An 18755-nucleotide genomic window follows, 5' to 3' on the forward strand; every position below is an offset into this window, starting at 1 on the left:
TTCTAGCCAGACCAGAATGTCAATTACCGAAAGGTTCAATTCCCTCTGTGTGTAGCAGGTGGCACAGCAGGAGCTATGAGAAAACTTCCCAATTGTTTGAACTAGTGCATCACTTAGGCTGCCTTGTGTAAAGGGAGATTCTGGAATCACACAGCTAGTGTGGCAGAGCCTAGACTCTGTGATTAAGACTTATCTGTGGCCCCGTCCTGGCCAGTTTTGACCCCCACATGGCTCTCTAATGCTCAGAAGGGACCCACAGACAGGGAAGGAACCCCCCAGAAGTCTGGGAAGGCTGGTAGCTACCACCCTTCCCTCTTTGCTGCCACCCTCCTGTGTCCCGGAGACATATGAAGTGGATGGCGCCACTATTTGTCCTTAACACCTGAGTGCGAATCGGTCCATGGATTGTTGTCTTGAACGTCTGTCTGGGCAGAGAGCTGGGGTGGCTGGGAAGGTGTGAGCCAGCAGCAGCCAGGCATAGATATTGTTGGGGGGCATCTCTGGGAGTCAGGGGGACCGTGGTCAAGCCCCATCATCTCTCACTGGGTCCTTCAGCCTTGCCTCCACCGTTCGTTTCCACACAGAAGCCAGAATCCTCTTTCTACTTACAAACCCCAGCACCTTCCCAGCTGAAAACACCCCCAGGATAAAACCTATGCCCTGGGTCCACCGTCCTCTCCTGTGTCACTCCTCACCAACCTTATCCTCCCTGCTCGTGCCTCCAGAGCCCTCCTGTTTCCTCCTACAGTCCCTGGTCTCTTCCAAGGCAGGTCTTTGCTCACACTGTCCCATCGCGCTGGAACCCCTGCTCACCTGGCCAGCTGCTCCTCCCCTTCGACCTGAGCTGGAATGTCTCTTTCTCAGGGAAGCCTTCCCAGTCTCCCCTCACATTTATTATTAGGGACTCCCATAGGGAGCACCCATTGCTCCCATCCCTGCCTCTGAAGAGGCTGAGACCAGGGTCACATACCAAACAGTCCTGGCTACCAGTATTCAGACAAGGCTGTGGGGAAGGACAACGTTGAGGGGGGGGGGGGGGGGAATATGCCCCAGATGCGGCTCCCCAAGGGAGATGCTGAATCTGGTTCTGGGAAGTTAGGGGCCTCATAGGAGGAGGGGGCTGTCCAAAAGGCAGGCAGGTGTGTGGAATGTGCCTGAACTGTGGCCACGTGGACCCCGTGCTGTAGGCACAGCTGTGGATGAGGACAGGCAGAGGACAAAAGGGGGTCAAGGCCAGAACCACGGGACTCATCCCATTTTTGTCTTGGTGAAGAAAAAGGAGCCAAAACGAGCACTTGGGAGAAGGCAGAAGAACGCAAAAAAGGTGGCTAAAATATAGCCCTGTGTTTTTTTATTTAGTTCTCAGATAATCTTACATTTTTTCGTTTTCACTTAGAATAGCTGGAAAAGGAGGGCCCTACGTGGCAGTCCCTGGATGAGAAAACCATGTGTCAAAGCTGTTGCCGAATCCCTCGCTCTATTTTTACCTTCCTGACACTACCTCTTTGAGCCCTGAGGAGGGCTCCTGGCCTGAGGTGGCCCCAGCTGGCATCCCCAAGGCCAGTGTGGCCAGCCCTCGCTTCGTTCTCCAGAAACCACCAAAAAGCCGGCTATTCACTTCTCTTGAGCAGGAGTAAATGCATTAGACAAATGTTCTCAGGCAAACGTAAAGGATGTGAACACCAAATTACTCCATGAATTACTTTTGTTTCCTTTCCTCAGTTCCAATTTGGGTTGTTTTGTTGTTGTTGTTATTGTTGTTCACATCAGCACGTTAAAGTTGGACGGTAATTAATGTTCTTAAAATAGAACATCCATGTTCCCAAGTTTAGAAGGAAAAACCACCTGGGAGTGAAAGAACGTGGATGTGTGTGACCTGCTGTTCCACTCGCCACAGAACCTTTTCCAAGCCTCGGTGGGGAGCGCCTGCAGGCGGGGTTTGTGGCAGGACACACCGCGACGGACCACGTCTGCGGCCTTTTTTCATTCCGTTCCCGTCTCGGGTTCAAGGAAACCTTTGACATCCGCGGCCAGGAGCTCTGGGGGTTCACCAACCTCTGATTACATTTCTTTTTTAAAATATTGATGAACAGTCCCTCTATCATTTCGAAACACCGAGGCTGCGGCTGTTGGCTCGGTGCAAGGCCTCCTCAGGCCACAGAGCCTCTCCCGGCACCTCGAGGCTCTGGGACTCTCTTTCAAACGCTGAGAGAAGAAAATGGTCCCTCTGGGTAGGGGTGGGGGAGGTCACTTCAGGATCCAAAATCAGGACTGCCCAGGCTGCAGATGCAGGTTGGGGCGGGGGCGCCCATTCCTACTCCCACTGCCCCGCAGCCTGCCTGATGCCCCACTGCACATCTGGTCACCTTGTCCCTGACATGTCTGCTGCCTGGGATGGAGAATAGTGGGACTGGAGAGGATCACTTCCAGTCCCATAAGGTCCAGAAGAGCTAAGTGCCATCCACCCCATCTTAGAAACACCCACACAGAAGGGCCCTGCAGGCCCAGGCTGCCCCGGAAGAGCTGACTACCACGTGGGGCTGGCTGGCGGTCCCCATGCTCTGGGAGGACTCGGTGCCCAATCAGCTGCTTCTTGCCCACACTACCAGCTTGTCATTGCCTGTCCCCATTGACTGAGGACACCCCCAGCAGCCAGGTATTGACATGGCTTCTGTAGTGACCTTGTCTAGAGGAGAGCATCTCTTTACAGATGGGGTATGTCAGTGATGTCCATGATACCCTGAAGCTCCTGAGTGCGTGGGGCTGAGGCCAAGTTCCTGCCATCATCACACCTCTCCACTCTACAGCGCAGCAGAGCGGCTACTGTTGTCGCCTTTGTACAGACGTGGAAGCTGAACCTCTGAGAGATGAAGCACACTGCCCAAGATCACAGTGGAGGAGGTGGGATTTGAACCCAGATCCATCTGACTCTGAAGCCAGAGCGCTTCTCCATCTACCCTGCCACAGAGTCTCCCGCGCCCACCTCCTGCCCTTGACACGTGGCCTCTGGAAGGGGCCACCCTCAAATACATGCGCCATGGCCGTGGGTAAGGGAGCTCTGTGGCGGTACCAGCAGCTGTGGCGCTTCTTGTCAAGTCCTGCCCAGCTCTGCTGGGGTGCCCCCTTAGTTGGAGGCCCTTGTTGACACGACCCATTTGGACTGCAATTTTATAAGGTAATTATGGATCAGTTTGGTGACCATCAGGCCCTTCTGCTACATCCTGGGAAATGGACCTAACTCTGTTACAGGGTAAATCAGATATAATCAGCTCCTAATTCAATATGGTGGCTCTAAGTAACATTTATCAAGATACAGAAGCTGGTCCTGTGAGATAGCCAACAGTGGTGGTTGGATTAGACTCAGACAAGAAGAACCCATTTGCTGACAGTTTTAAAAATTAAGTGGAAGAGACAAACTTTTCCAGTACTGTACGTTATTACATATACTCGTGTGTTCCAGGCACAGACAAGGGCATCTTTTGGAGTGGCCACCTGCATACCTCAGTCTCATCCTGCCCGTGGCTCATCCTTCAAATCTTGACACAAGTGCCTGGACGCCTGGAACACCTTCCTGTTCAAAAGCCAACCTGGGCGATCAGATGGTGGGCAGGGCTGGCTGTTGCTACCCCTTCTGTGCCCGAGGATCCTAAAACTCTTAGCTACAGAGCTTAGGTATATTGGCAGACTTCCTCCCCAGCTCTGAGTGGGATAGAATTTCTCTTTTGATTGGTGGTTTGGGAGTCACGTAGGCTAAATAATAATCAGATTATTGATTGGGTGATCGTGATTGGATCTGTTACTTTTTGTTTGTTTCTTTGAGAGAGAGAGAGAGAATGAGTGGGGGAGAAGGGCAGAGAGAGAGAATCTTAAGCAGACTCCACACTCCAATGTGGGATTCAATCCCATGACCCTGGGATCATGACCTGAGCTGAAATCAAGAGTTGGATGCTCAACCGACCGAGCCACCCAGATACCCTGGATCTGTTACTTTTGCATCGGATCGAACTTTATGTCCCCACTTCCTTCCCAACTGCCAGCCGAGTTGACCAACAGCAAGGCCCACACCAGACCCACACCAGACAGTGTTTGCAAACTTACAGAAGCAGTGGCCGCTAAGAGCCGACAATGTTCCATAGACTTCTACCCCAGCCTCCCTTAGCTGTATGGGCCTGCCTTCCAGACCTCTGTGCAAGCTTCAACACCTCTTCACCCACACTAGGGCTGGCTGGTGACCTTTGATCCACCAAGTCCCTTGTTTGGACTCTCGCCCCCCTGTCTCCTCTCACAGTTGTTAAGGTCTAACTCCTATGATAAATTCCTTATTCCACCACACTTACAGCGATTCTGCCTCCTTGATTGAACCCTGAGTGATAAAGCACCCACCTCTTCAGATAGGCCTCATTTCTCTCCCCTATAAAACGGGGATGGTGTGAGACATACAGGTTCCAGTAAGGGGGCTGAGTCTGGGTGGTGGGCCTGAACCTGGGACTGACGCCAGCATGTACATTTGTCATAGTCTGCAGACAAGCTTCAGGCCAGCATCATGACTCGGTTGGGCTTTTCATCTTAATACCAGCTGTAAGAGCCCCACAGAGCAGGGCCCTGTGAGGTCAGTGGACACATTTATACTGGTGGCAGAAGATGTGGGGTGTCCCTCCAGTAGTCAGACTGGTTATGGAGCACTGTGGGTGCTCTGAGGGAGTGTTTAAGGCAATGGCTGGTCGGAGCCTGATTGGACGCTGGTGTCTTAGCCGGGAACGCAACCCTAAATTGGAACATCATTCCGCCGGGAAGCCGGTGTGTGCTGAGTTAGGAGGCTTCCAAGAAGCTGCTGGGAAGAGCGAGAATGGCTCTTTGGACAGAAACACACTCTGCTGACTTGCTAGTGAGGAGGCTCCGCTCCCCTGATGACGAACTAGTCCTCCCCCATGGAAGCTGGAGAGTGGATCTGTAGATGCTGTCTCAGGGTGGTGCATCACCTGCTGCCGATGTCCGCGTGGCCCACTCCTTCACTGTACTCAGGTCCCCACTCGATGCCACCCCCTTGGAATAGCCTGTGCCACCCCATGCAAACTTAATGCCCCCTTCCATCACCCTCTGTGCCCTTACCCTCCTCCATTTTTCTTTCCAAAATATAACCACTTAACACATGATGCATTTCCACATGGTCTTTCTTCCTCCACTAGAAGGCGAAGCTCCATGAAGGCAATGCTTACGTCCGTCTTGTCCAGAGCACCCGGAACAGCACCTGGCTCGTAGCAGACACCATTGCAAATTTGCTGCAGGTCAGAATGATCGCCGTGTAAAGAAAAGTGTCCTGATCTCACCTCTACCTGTGTCTTCATTTGTGCTCAAAAACACCACAGACAGCGCCCCCAGCCTGGAGGAAGGCTGCTTCTTGGTGTCAGGAAGGCTGGTTTGATCAGTTAAGCACCAAACATGACTGCTCGACATCAGGACTTTAGTCTTTTCTTCTGATCATTACTCTTGATCTTAGGATCTGTAACCATTTGGGAAGTGGATTTGGTGTGATTAAATTCTTTTCTAACCTAATCCTTTATGGAAAACAAAAGTTTTAAATGGAGTGAATTAGAATGGATTTGCTGATGTCTCATCATTTGCAAGATAATTCACCCTGGATCATTTTGAAAACTGGTGGCCAGGTATCACGCCCCGAAGAATACTCCACTGGATCTTCCTGTGACGGAGGAGAGAAGGCTCCCATCCTTACAGAGGGCCCGCCCGTGATTAGAAGAGTTACACAGGAGTCGGAGGGGCCAAGGCTGAGAGCTGTTGGGAAAGAGAGCTGTCCATGCCCTTTCTCTGCCAGGAAGCACAAGCCCTTCCTGGTAGGGCTGCGCCATGGCCAGGATGGCAGGTAGCATTACAACCCCTGGCATGGTTTCTCTGTTCTCTCTTCATATCCTCATGACCACAGTTGGGAAAACACAAGAGTGGGTGTGCAGAGAGTGGTGCACACGGAGGGTCTGGCAAGGGACTTTCGGTAGCCGGACTGTAGGGTCAAGTCGGGGTCTCTCAAGGAGGAGGAGGGAGTCACCTAGATCCCTGCCATTGAGGGACTAGCTCCCGGAGGCGGTTGTGTTTGCAGCTCAGTCCAGTACAGAAACCTGGGGGTCATGACAGCAAGAAACAATGTTTCCAAGAACATAACATAGAACAGAAACCTGCCCACCCAAACTGGAAACAAGAGGCACCGTACTTGACCAGACCACTGTAGTCACCTGGAACCTTGTGGGAGGCCCTGTTCTTGGCTAGAAGTGGGGAAGCTGTGAGTTTCCCCCCTGTAGCTCCAGTCACAGGGTGCAGACTGGCGAGGTTCGGTGGGCCAAGCCGGGGTAGAACCTGGCTCCTACCCAGATGTTTGGTAACTCTCAGAAAATGGGATTTCCCTCTTCTGCTGATTTGATTTTTAACTTTGGGGATTTATCACTTGTTTAATCTCCAGCTTTTGGGTTCAGACAGTGGGGTTTCTTCCCCCAAGACAGGTGTTTTAATGAGGGTTTGTGGCCACAGGCTTGGCTCTCACACCTGCCTTGCATCTTCAGTCTTGCTGGCCTGGCCGGCACGGTTCCCACGCCTCTAGTGGCTGCCCGGCCATGCTCCATGAAAGGAGATGCACAGGGGCGCCTGGGTGGCTCAGTCGGTTAAGTGGCCAACTTCGGCTCAGGTCATGATCTCACGGTTTGTAGGTTCGAGCCCCGCGTCGGGCTCTGTGCTGACAGCTCAGAGCCTGGAGCCTGCTTCGGATTCTGTGTCTCCCTCTCTCTCTCTGCCCCCTCCCCACTTGCGCTCTGTCTCTCCCTCTCAAAAATAAATAAACATTTAAAAATTTAAAAAGGAGACGCACAGAATCATTCTGTCTGGGAGGCCTAATGGTCGGTCGCATGAATATGGCGGCTTGGTGTAAAGCATGTGGCCTAAGAGGCCTTTTTCTCTTTCAGAATCATAAATAAACATGGCACAGGCCCTGGAGACATGCTGGCTCAGCCACAGGTTGGCCTAGCACAGGCACAGCCCCTCATGGTTCAACCTTCACTTCACTCCCCCTCCTTGCTCGGTGCAGTTTGGAGGCTGATGTGGGCACGTGCCCCTCTCCCAGCCGGGCCTTACTTGCGAGTGAAAATCCGGAGACGTCCCTCTTCCCTCAACCCAAGACTCAACAACTAACACAGAAGGAAGGAAAGGAGAACATTCTTTATGCCGGACCCAGTGCCTCACAGCTTATCTCACTCAATCCTCAACCCAGTCCTAGTCTGGGACGCTCTCAGAGGTCACAGCTTTTGCCTTCGGTCAGCAGCAAGGTTGGGATTTGAAGCCCCGGGGTTGTGTCGCTAGAGCCTATGCCCTTAGCTAGCTTGTGCTTCTTCCCATGGGGCTCATTTGATGATTCATTTCTTATTCTATACCCAGAGACAATGAGGCGGAAACCAGAAGAAAAGGGGGCTATTATGATATCACTATTTGCCGTTTACCTAAATTAGATAATAAATCACAGGGCTACTTGAAAAATATACATGTCAACCTCCTGAACGTCTGGTTATCGCTTAGTGACATTTGATGGTATATGGTATAATTAACACTTTCTTATAGAAAATACGCTGTTTCTGTGAAATGGATAAGCGAATGAGAAAGTGAATTTAACCTGGCCCTCCTCTTCCTTGGGAACAGGGCAATAGACCTGTGGTTGTGGGTAGCTGGAGTGCTTGGGCTGGTAGGTGGGCAAGTGTTCCCAGCCCCCTCCAGGCCAGCATGGTGCAGTGGGAGGGGGAAGGCTGGCGCCTAAGTAGCAGCGGGCCCAGCTGAGTGATGCTGCTGATCCCCAAATAACTCTGTGCCCATTCATCAGCCTCAGCATAATTGGGCATCTGCCACTGGCATCTCCAGATGTTTGCCTTGATCAGACGTCGATGCGGTTCAGTGTTTTCATTGAGAGCCTCATAAAAAGCTCTAGCTGGTTGGGGACGCTTATTGTTCATTTTATTTGAGTTCCTTATCATGTGCAAAATGTTCCAGGCACCATTAGGAGACACAAAAGGCTCAGAAAACACAGTTTCAGGGGGCGGAAGCTCACCCTAGCGTGGAGGAGACACGGCCACTGAAATTTACAAACATTTGCAGAACACAATCAGCTGTGGTAGGAATGAAAGTTGCTCACAGCAGCACATCAGGGCAGGGGATGGGGGTGGTGGAGACTGAGGATTTAATGCTCGCCTGAGGGAATCTTCTAAAATCAGATGGGTGTTCCAGGCTATTTGTTCATTAATGTGGTCTTCAAATTACTTCTCAGTGAAATTGAAGTATGGGGGCCCAACTTGGGGCGGAAGCTCGATCAGGAGATTAAAGGGGACAGGAATCTTGCTTGAGGTGAAACATTTGAGGTGCAGGTCCAGGCACGTTACAATTATTGCTAACCGTAAATGTGTCTTGGCAAGTTACATTGATTTGCACACAGGTTGCTAAGGGCTTTTAAGGGAAAATAAACCATAGGCAATGAGAACGTCCCCATCAATTTACCAAATTCATGTGTGAGACAGCATCATGGCAGTGAGGGGAACACTGCTCATAGGCATAAATTAATGCTATCTTCCTTGGAAAAAGATAATTTAAATAATCAATAACCTCTTTTGCAAGAATGCTTCGAGAGTATTCCTTTTTAAAAATTGACTTAATTTATTCTCTCCTCTTATCAAAAAAGAATTTGTAGAGATTTATAACAAAAGATACGACAGTGAGGTTATTAAAATAGAAATGGGAAATTAGAAAGCAGTCAGAAAAGAGCATACAAATTTTCTAACTACAATGGCTAACCTGACTTTTGTGACCAACCTCTAAATTTAGCTCTGAGCTTCCTGGAATCCAAGGTGAGAAGGGAAACATAATTAATTACATAGTTCAACTACTAAAATGGACAAACTATGTCAATTCTTGACTAACTTTCCATGACTTTATAAAAAAGAGAGGTAGAGGGAACTTTTGGGAACATGGGGGGATATTTTTTAAATATTGAGAAAGGAAGAGATGGGTTTTGAAATTTTTTTGTGAGAGGCAAAACTTGGGCAACAATGATAGACACTCCCACTAAGATCTGGGTGAACCTGGGATAGCTCGGATTTGATCAGTTGGTTCACTGATGAATGAATCACTTGGGACCAGGACCCAGGTATTTAGCGTGTCTGGCCCGTCCTCAGGAAGAGGCTGGGTTCCTTTTCTCTGCTCTGCCTAGACAGTGCCTGGTATATTTTGCCCATAAAGAACTCAAACATGGCTCTGTCTCCCCTGGGTTGAGAACCCCAGGCGGGCATGGACAGGGTGCCAGCACCCCTTGGGTATCTGCCAGCTACTAGTAGCCACTCAGTGTTGGAGGATGATAGGAAGCTAAAAATGGGAAATGTATTCATAAAACAACAAACACCATTTGCAACGTAGTGGGGGCATTTTTTTTGCAACTCTCAGTGACAACAATCGAATCTTCTAGTTTTTAGCTCTCACTGTGGGGAACTTGTGGATGGACCTGCCCAGAAGCAGATGGGCAGTTACGAAGCGTTAGAGGGGTTAGTCAGCTGTGATTTGGGGCCTCATTTTACAAGGGTCTGCCTTGGCCCTTGTGATGGGGCACTCACCGGAAGGGGTCCCCTTGGGCAGACTTGTGTCAGGTCTCCCAAGGGCTACAGGAGGGGCGTGTGGGGGGAGGGGATCTCATGAACAATGCTGACCTGTCTCTAGCCGTGCTCCCAGCTGGCTTTAGGGTGGGATTCCAGCAGGCACTGCGTTTTACAGTTGGTTTGCAGCCGCCTTTCATCCTCAATTACTCAGCGCAGATTCCTGTGCTGCTCTAAAGAGCCTTTGTGTTTCACCATTTTCTTTGAAAAATCCCTGGAGGCCTCATTTTGGTCCCAGCAGGGAATGCCTTTTCTGAGAAATGAAGTCCCAGGCTCGGGCAGGCAGTCTCTGGAGGCCCCAGAGGTCCGGATATGCTGGCAGAGGGGAAGGGTGCGATGCAGGGAGGGAGGAGGGCCGTGGCCTGGACATCAAGCCCCCAGGAGGACAGATGTATCTGCAAGCAAGACATGCTTGTGGCAAAGGCAGGGTGTTTGTGTCCCTCATGTCCTACCCACACAGGGTCTGTGCTGGGGGCTTGGCGTCTAAGGTGGGGGGGCGCTGCCTCTGGGCACAGCAGCAGACCTCCTGCCAAGCTGGGAGGATTTGGATAAGTCAGGTTTCCCCTCTGGGGCCCGGTTTGCTTCATCTCTGAGGTGGGGATTTGAATAGTATGTCAGTCACGCCAGATCAAGGTGTCCTGTCATAGTGCCTGGCTCAGAGCCCGGCATTTGGTGTGGTCATGATTACTGAGCTTGTTATCATTTCCTGGAGCTTGAAGGACCCGCCAGCTTTCTTCCCTAAGTCTCATGTCCTTGACATTGGTGGGTTCCACCCTCGGAAGAGGAAGCTGAGCTTAGAACCCACTCAGGCGAGCCTCATGGCCTCCGTGACCCTTCGTGGGAAGTAGGGCATCCAGTCCTGCCTGTCCCCTGAGTGCTGTGGGAATCGAGCACTGTGAAGACGCTGGAGAGGCACTTCCCTGCTCCTGACTCTACCTCTGGAGGACTGAGGACAGCACTTAGAGGACCCACAGCTCAGGGCACCTGAGTGGCTCAGTCAGTTAAGTGCTGACTTCGGCTGGTGGTTCAAGCCCCGTGGGCTTCTCGCTCTCTCCTTTCTCTCTGCTCCTCCCCCACTCACGCATTCTCTCTCTCAAAATAAAAAATAAAAGTTAAAAAAAAAAAAAAAAAGGAAGAAGACCCATAGCTCAGTGGCCGGCACACACAAGTGCCCAGCAAGTGCTGGCGGTGGGAATATAAACTGATTACTCCATGAGGACTATAGGAAGCACAGGGCTGGGGCTGGGGGGTTGGGGGGAGATGCTCCTCGCGGAAGCGGGGAGAGGGAAGCTGGGAGAGCTGAGGGCTGGTCCTTGTTGTCCACGGACCTGGGATGGCCCCACCGACCTGAACACTGTTGGTGTCGTCAATTCAGATGCCACTGTGAGTTCCATGCACAAATGACGCACGAATTCCCCTCCCTGTCTCGCCACCACCCCCAGCCCCAGGGGTAGGACTGTCCTATATTTTTATACACGAAACTTGGCAGCTCTAAGCGAAGGGGTTAAGAATAAACTGCATAAGCGACTGGATTTAAATCAGCCTGACATCGGACTCCTAAGACTCCTAGAAAGCTGCGAGGGCAGGGGCATCCCCGACTACGAATCCTCACCTTGCCACAGGGTTCAACAGAGAGTCATATTATCTCTCTGCCACTATGAATGGATATACTGGAATAGAGCTTGGGTTTTTTGTTTTTTTAACTCAAAAATTTCCCCAGACATACAGAAGGACTTATAACATAAGCCAGATGAAGGGCCCAACACTCCCGCTACAAGTAGTGTAGGCAAAATAGAGAGTGAGAGGGATAGGCCCCAACCCTATCATTGACAGAGAGAGTGGAGGCAGAGCGAAGCCCGCTGAGGGCAGGAACACGGCACCCAAAATGTCAGGGCGGGAACTGCCCAGACTTTGCAGCAGATGCTAGCAAGTTCTGTGTAAGTGAGGAATCAGTTGGGCGTCACTGGCACTGTGGCAGAATGGGAGGTGGCTGCTGCTCAACACGAAGGTGTGAAGTTTGAGAAGCCAGCAGAACGAGACCATGTGGCTGTACTGCTCTGAGGCCAGGATGCCCCTGTGGGCCTGGAGGAGGGCAGTGTCCAGGCAGAGCAGGCCTGTGTGTGGCCTGTCAGGTGGCCAGACCCGCAGGGAGGGCCGGCCCAGTCCCCTTCTTCCCGGGCCTGTCCTCCTGCCTGGACCACCTTAGCCCGGTGATCGCAGGTGGGCACAAACTCCTTGGGCACCTGGTATTTGGACACTGCTAGCAGGTTGGAGTGGGGAGCTCCAGTTATGGGGGCCAGGCTGCCTGGCCAAGAGGGGCTCAGAGATGGGGCCGACCCCCTCCCCCATCCCTTGCCAAAGGGACCGCTACAGTTCAGGCTGGAGGCCTAGGCCTGTGGGACCCAAACCAGTCCTTCTTTTGATTCTCTGCTTGGTGCTGCTCCTCACTCCCCAGCAGGCACGAGTGGAGGGGTGGAGACTAGGAGGCGGGAATGGGGGAAGTGGGGAGTGGGGAAAGGATGGGGGCCGCACTGAGGCCAGAATTGAGGTTGGGTGGGTGGAAATGACGATGGATAATAAGCTAAGAAAATGGGGCCTGTGCCCAGCAGTGGAGGACCATGGAGCCAGCATCTACTGCATCCTTGTAAAACTAGCTGGGCCATTAGCTCAGTTTTTGACTCTGTGAAATGGAGTTCCTGATGCTCTCCCAGGGGGAAGTGACTGTGAGACCCTGGGATCCCGGGGCAGTGAGGCAGCCACGGACAAGTGCTGAAAAAACAAAAACAAACAAACAAAAAAAGAAGTGCTGAGGAGTTGGGGGCTAGGAATGGGAATTCAGGAATCTGGATCATTAGGTTTGGAGATGGGGTGGCTGGGAGGCCAGTGTGCCGTAAGCCGAAATGAGGGTATGTAAGGTGTTTGGGGACATGATGTGTTTGAGAAGGTTGCAGGCAGCTGGGGTGTGGGCCTGGACCAGGGGGAACCACAGAGGTGGACAGTGGGTAAGGGTCATTTGCATCAGGAAGTTCGTGAACAGCCAAGGGACATTTGCTGAGAAGAGAAGCCAAAGACAGGCTGTGGGGAGGGCTGGCATCTAGAACCGGAAGGAGGAGAGGAGGTAGAAGGATGCTGGGAAAACGCAATGCATGGAGGCTAAGGAGGCAGTGGCAGTCGTTGGGCAGAGCTGTGCCAGATGAGATGGGAGAGCTGCACACCTTCCTGGGAAAGCAATAAGGAAGGGAGGGCACAAAGTACAGATCACGAGGAATGAGTGGATGGCGAGGACCTGGAAGATTTGACTGTCAAGTTACTTCCCCAGCAGCCTGCTAGGAACCATGAGTGCCCGCTGGCCCAATGCCCGGTGCCGAGATACACTGCCATTCCTGGCTGCCAGACACGGTGAGCGGTGGGGGGAGCCCACAGCCGGGATGATAGCCCCCAAGTCCCACAAGAGATCAAACCAGTTAATGCCAAATATACATAAAGGGTCAAGATCAGGAAATGCAACAGATTTCCGGCCACATCTACCTCCCAAAACGTAGCTGTGAATCCAGAGGCAAATCGAAAATATTTCTGAATAGTCAAAACGGCTGCCACAGGGCCTCCAATACCAGCATGCTTTGCTTTGTAAGGAGACACCCTGAAGCCCTCACTCAGAGCCAACCTGCTTTTACTCATGTATTTATTTATTTGTTATTAAAATTTGTAAGGTTTATTTGTTTATTTTGAGAGAGCGAAAGCACGTGCACGAGTGCGAGTCGGGGGAGGGGCAGAAAGAGGAGAGAGAGAATCCCAAGCAGGCTCTGCCTGCTGCCAGCACAAAGCCTGATGGGGGGGCTTCAACTCTGGGACGACGAGATCATGACCTGAGCCTAAACAGAGTCAGACGTTTAACCGACTGAGCTACCAGTTGCCCCTCATTTATTTATTTTTTCAAGATTGTATTTTTGGGGCTTCTGAGTGGTTCAGTAGGTTAAGTGTCAGATTCGGTTCAGGTCATGAGCTCCCAGTTTGTGAGTTTGAGCCTCTCATCGGAGCTGGCAGTGCAGAGCCTACTTGGGATTCTTGTTCCCTCCTTTCTTTCTGCCCCTTCCCTGCTTGTGCTTTCTCTCTCTGTCTCTCTCTGTCTCTCTCAAAATAAGTAAGTAAACTTAAAAAAAAAAAAAAAAAAAGATTTTATTTTTAAGTAATCTCTACGCCCAACATGGGGCTCAAACTCACAACCCCAAGATCAAGAGTTGCATGTTCTTCGACTGAGCCAGCCAGAGGACCCCATCCTACTTTTATTTAACACACAGTTCTGATAAACACTGTTAACTGGTTTCAATTGGAAAAAAAAAATCAAAATCAAGAGAAAAGATACAATGTAAGTGGCTTAGAAAATCTGAACTGTGTGAGATCATCAGGGTGAGGGATTAGCCTGGACAGGCTCCCAATTCCCACTCAAGGCTGATATTCTGTGGTTCTCATATTTTTGTGAGGAGGATCCCCAAGTTAAGAAGACGTTGTGAAATAATGTTCCATCTCCATTGCTTAAGAAGGCAGTGTGTGGTCCATGTCAGGAAGTTGTTCTTTAAAAAGTTCCGGCTATTGAAGAGGAAATGGAGCCACATTTATTGAGCACCTACTGTGTACTCACCAACTTAAGTCTGTTAACTTCCTAACAATCCTACAGGTAACTATAATCTTTACCATTTTAGGGAAAAGAAAGTAGACTTAAACAGCTGAAGTGATTTGTCCCAGTTTACACTGCCTTCTAATGCTTTTCTCGTATCACCCCCCGCTTCCCCCCAGTTCCAGGCAGAGTGCTCCTGCGGACCACCTACTCTCTGACAACAGGTGGGTGGCCTGAGCCTGAGCTCAGGGGCTGCCCTCGAGGGAGGTGGTGATGCTCTCTGTCCAGTCAGCTCACTGTGCGGCCCAAGTTCCCGCCCAGGCCTCCATAGCTTTGGCTACTCTGGGGGGGTGGGGGTGGGGAACCAGCCCTGCTCCTGCCTCTGATTTCAGGACAAAGCTCCCCTCTCCCTGCGGGTAGACAGTGAGCGGTGAAGTCCTTGTAGCTGGCAGATAAACACATGGCTGTGAGAGCCCCATCACAACCAGTAGTCTTGTGAACCCCATCCTCCAGGGGAATTACTCCCGAAGGACTTTGATGGTGACAGGCCCTGTTTTTCATTCTCTAATCATTCAGAAAAATACATCCATTTCGGTTTATTCAAAACAGTGGAAAATCATTGAGGTTTTTCCTGTGTAAAGGTCAAACTATAAAAAGATAAGTGGACTCAGAGAAACCCAGGCTAGTCATGAAAACGTGGCAGTGTATGAAAATGGATCCAAAAAAGGATTTAATCCTCCTTTGGAAACAGCTCATAATAATCCCCCTGCCTTACTCTCCACTATGTGTGCGTTAAATTCCTGTTTTTAGGCTCAAGGACACGAAGTAAGTGACTTTCAATGTATAGAACAAGGACCGTACGGACCGGGGTCCTGGGTCAGAATCCCTGACCAGCTGCTGCTTGCCAAGTGTGAAAGCTGAAGCAGAAAGCCTCACCTCCCTGGGCCTCAGTTCCCTCACCTGAAAAATGGGAAAGATTCCCTCATTTCCACCCTTTCCTAGAGGTCTAATATACTGCCTGGTAAGGTCCAGGCCGGTGGACATTGAGAACCTTCTACCGTCCTGTCCATGGTTTCCACCAGGCAGGACAGGTGAGGCCTGGCTTGGCCTGCTGCCAGTGGAGACCCTGAGGAGGGCGCTACCGGACCCCAGTCTGGAGACAGATCCTGCGCTGACCTCCTCTCCTGCCTCTGGCCACTGGACGTCCCCAGACTGTGACAGGGCTCGGCCACACACGCACTTGGGCGACCTGTGAAGTCCCTGCAGCTGGAAAATAAACAAGTATCTGCGAGATCCCTAACATGAGGACATTTTAAAGGGGCACTTGGTAATTCAACTGCTTTTGTCAAGCTGAGCCAGCAACTAGAGAATGAGAGAGTGTTTTGAAAACACAGCCTGGACAGGAAAATCCTCACTTTCCTCTTTACCAATTAAGAACTTTGAGGAGATCTTCGAGTGTCTTTGGGAAGATAAGGAACAGCTGTGTCCCCTCTTCGTCATTAAGTCAAGGCTCCGTCTCTGCTGTGTTGTGCGCAGCCCTGCCTGCGGGGGTAGGCCCAGCCCGGTCTCTCCCACATCAGCCCACCCACTGGTGGAGTCAGGTTTCCTGGTGGCAGTCCCTGGGCCTGGGAGGACTCCAAGCCCCACAAACGGGAGCTGGCTTTTGTTTCTTGACTTGTGTCCAAGTAGAACAGAAGGAGCGCATGGGCGAGTGCCGGCTCGTGGTTCTGGCCAGCAGGGGCGTGGTGGGAGATGAAGGAGGCTGGCAGCGGCCAGATCCCGCAGACATAGGACCCGGCGAGTGACAGGTCTCATTTGTGTTCTACAAAGGTCACACGGCTGCTGCGGGGAGGGGGGAGGGCTCAGAGGCAGCAGGCCCAGGTAGGGGGTTGCCTTGGTCACCCAGGGATGAGGTGGCAGGGATACAGGAGATGTGTCTGGAGGACTAACTGGTGGGACATGGAGGGTGAGGAAGAGGTGGTCCTGGGAGGAGGTCTCTGCATCCTATGGCGCTTGGGTGGATGGCGATGCCTCGGTATGAGATGAGATGGGGGACGGGTGGCATGGGTTTGGGCATCTGTGATGAGGCAGAGTTGGGCAGGTAGCAACTGAGCTGCCTGAGGGATGTCCAAGGGGACCTGTCCACTGGGGCACAGGACATGAAAGTGCAGAGTTAGGGAGACAGTCGAGCCAGAGGTAGAAAAGTGGATGAGGCCAGCACACGGGGAGCCGACACGTGAAGCCAAAGAGCGGACAAGATCCCACAGGGCGAGTACAGGGTGAGATCCAAAGAGGGACAGGAAGAGAAGATCCGGGAATCACTGACATTCAAGTTTGAGGAAACAGACTTGTGGAGAAGCCGAAGAAGTGGTCAGAGAGGTTTCTGGGAGAGCATGGAGTCAGGGGGACCTCGAGAGTCTGCGGTGGTGGGGGCGGCACACAGCGAGGGTTGCTTTAGAACCTGGGCTCTAGGCTGCGTTAGCCTGTGCGGGACTGAGAGGGATCCTGCCTGGTCAGCAATGCCGTGGCTGTGCTGTGATTTCAGCCAGTTCGGCAGCTTTGCAGATGGTTTGTTTTCCTGGATGGGAGGTTCAGAGTGGGCTTTCTTGGGGGTTTCCGAGAGATCTGTCTGCAGAAACTTTATTCCACATCTTAAGGACTTTTTAATATAGGTAGCATGAAAAGCATAACCATGGCCACTGTGTTTACATTCTCTTAATCTTGACTTGAAAAAATATTTATAGCAGACACTTGTTTTAAACGGCAGCAAGAGGTTCTATTTTACTATCCTTTATACTCTTCACATGAAGAGCCTATTTTGAAAAGGTCTATAAATTACCTATACAAATCTTGGAGAGTCTACCTCTTCAGCTTTTTTTTCTTTTTTAGGTCACAAGAGACCCATCTTAGACCATTAGGGATTTAATGTGACATGTTCTGCTTTGCAATGTCAAAGAGAAAGGGCACTTTTTGGCTCAGATACAGCAGTTGTGCCCCCAAATGTGTCCAATGGCCTGGTTTAGTGTTAAAGCTCCAAAATAATTGATTATCCATTAGGGCAGCTATTTAAAGAGTTCATCGCATCATATTCAAACCGACAACATCTGTGCTGCCAGGGCAGCGAGGCGAGGCCAGGCAGAACCAAATGGAGTCTGGATGGGGCCGTGGATCCTGCCGTCCACGAGGCTCTGAGACCAGGCCTCCATTAAGAAGAGTGACAGGTTGCTGTCCTAACCGTGCCTGATGATCAGGCCTGTGCCGGCTGCTTCCTGCTGGGCCAAGGCAGGGAAGACTCCTCACAGCGAATGAAAACTCTCATGGGGCTGCTCTGTGCCTCACCTCCCACCTCCTCACAGTCCCCTGCCAGCTTCCCCCCATCTCCTGCTCCCTGGGCCGCAGATCCCGAGCTGTCCCAGGCCTCCGCTCCTTGTCCCACGCTTCCCTCCACAAGCCCTTGCAGCCTCTCCAGCAGGGTTTGCTCCTGATCCCTCCCGACCCTCTCATCTAGCATGTCCCTGGCAAACCGCACAAAGTCTGGGTCTAAGGCCCCACTGACGTTTTCTCCCAACCCTGGTAGGTTTCCTCTAAATGGCACCACCCGACCTGTTCCCTCATTCTGCCTCCTCCTCGTATGCTTAGCAAACAGTTTACCTTGGCAGGTTCACCAGGAAGCAGTAATATTGCCAAAGCCAGGTGCTTGATGGACTTTTTATTTCTGAAGTCGTGTGTGTGTAGGTAGGTGTGCCTTAGGTGGGTGTTTAAGTTTCCAGGCCCAAGTTACTGCTGCCCATGCTAATAGGAGCAGCCTCTGGGGCTTCAGCCCTATTTACCCGGTGTCAGAGCACAGCCAGTGCTATATTCCAAGTCCATCATGGGTGGTCCTAGCGCCTGCCTTGTCCAAACCCAGGTAGGAGACTGGATCCTTGGAGGACGCCTCAGCCCCCACAAAAGTGCTGTGGCTGGAAAGCTCCCTACGGATTGCTCTGGCTCTCAGTCACAAACACTGTACCCAAAGGCTTTTTGTAGTGGCTGCTGTGGTTTCTGCCTAGACCCCAGCCCCGGGACTGACCCATCCATCCCTAGATGCTCTATCTCACAGCTGCATCCCTCCCCGGGAATAGCCCTCGGCCGAGGGGAGCTGCCTCACTCTGGTTTAAGCCCCCTCCCGGAGGCTGGCCTGTGGTCAATGACTGGTGGATGGCAAGGAGGTGCTGAGACTGGGCCCCTTGGTCTCCACTGGGACATCTCTGAGGGGCCACCTCAGCTCCTTTGTTCCTTGTAGAATGCCGAGGCCTCAGTTGCAACCATAGCCCGGCTCACTTTGTCTCTCTGCTCCATCCTGCCTTCTTCATTTCTTGGCATCACCATCAAATCCGCACACAACAGTCTAAGACAGCTGCCACGGCTTAGCTAAGAGAGAGAGGCTGGGCCGACCCGTGGCCCCCCTCCTCACCTCCAGC

The 18755-nt window shown here is 51.7% G+C and overlaps 1 protein-coding gene and 1 long non-coding RNA gene across 3 annotated transcripts in view; one reads left to right on the plus strand and one right to left on the minus strand.

Moving 5' to 3' along the window:
- The window catches only part of LOC144614623 (uncharacterized), a 33566-nt gene extending 26054 nt beyond the window's left edge, over nucleotides 1-7512 (plus strand). The window contains exons 7-8 of the long non-coding RNA XR_013552509.2: nucleotides 767-3175; nucleotides 3461-7512. This is a non-coding gene — a long non-coding RNA (uncharacterized LOC144614623). The remainder of the gene's footprint in view (nucleotides 1-766; nucleotides 3176-3460) is intronic.
- Nucleotides 1-18755, minus strand: part of SMPD3 (sphingomyelin phosphodiesterase 3) — an 80326-nt gene that overhangs the window by 31192 nt on the left and 30379 nt on the right. The window lies entirely within an intron of this gene.

Source organism: Panthera onca, chromosome E2 (assembly GCF_046562875.1).
Source record: "Panthera onca isolate mPanOnc1 chromosome E2, mPanOnc1 haplotype 2, whole genome shotgun sequence".
Classification (NCBI taxonomy): Eukaryota; Metazoa; Chordata; class Mammalia; order Carnivora; family Felidae; genus Panthera; species Panthera onca.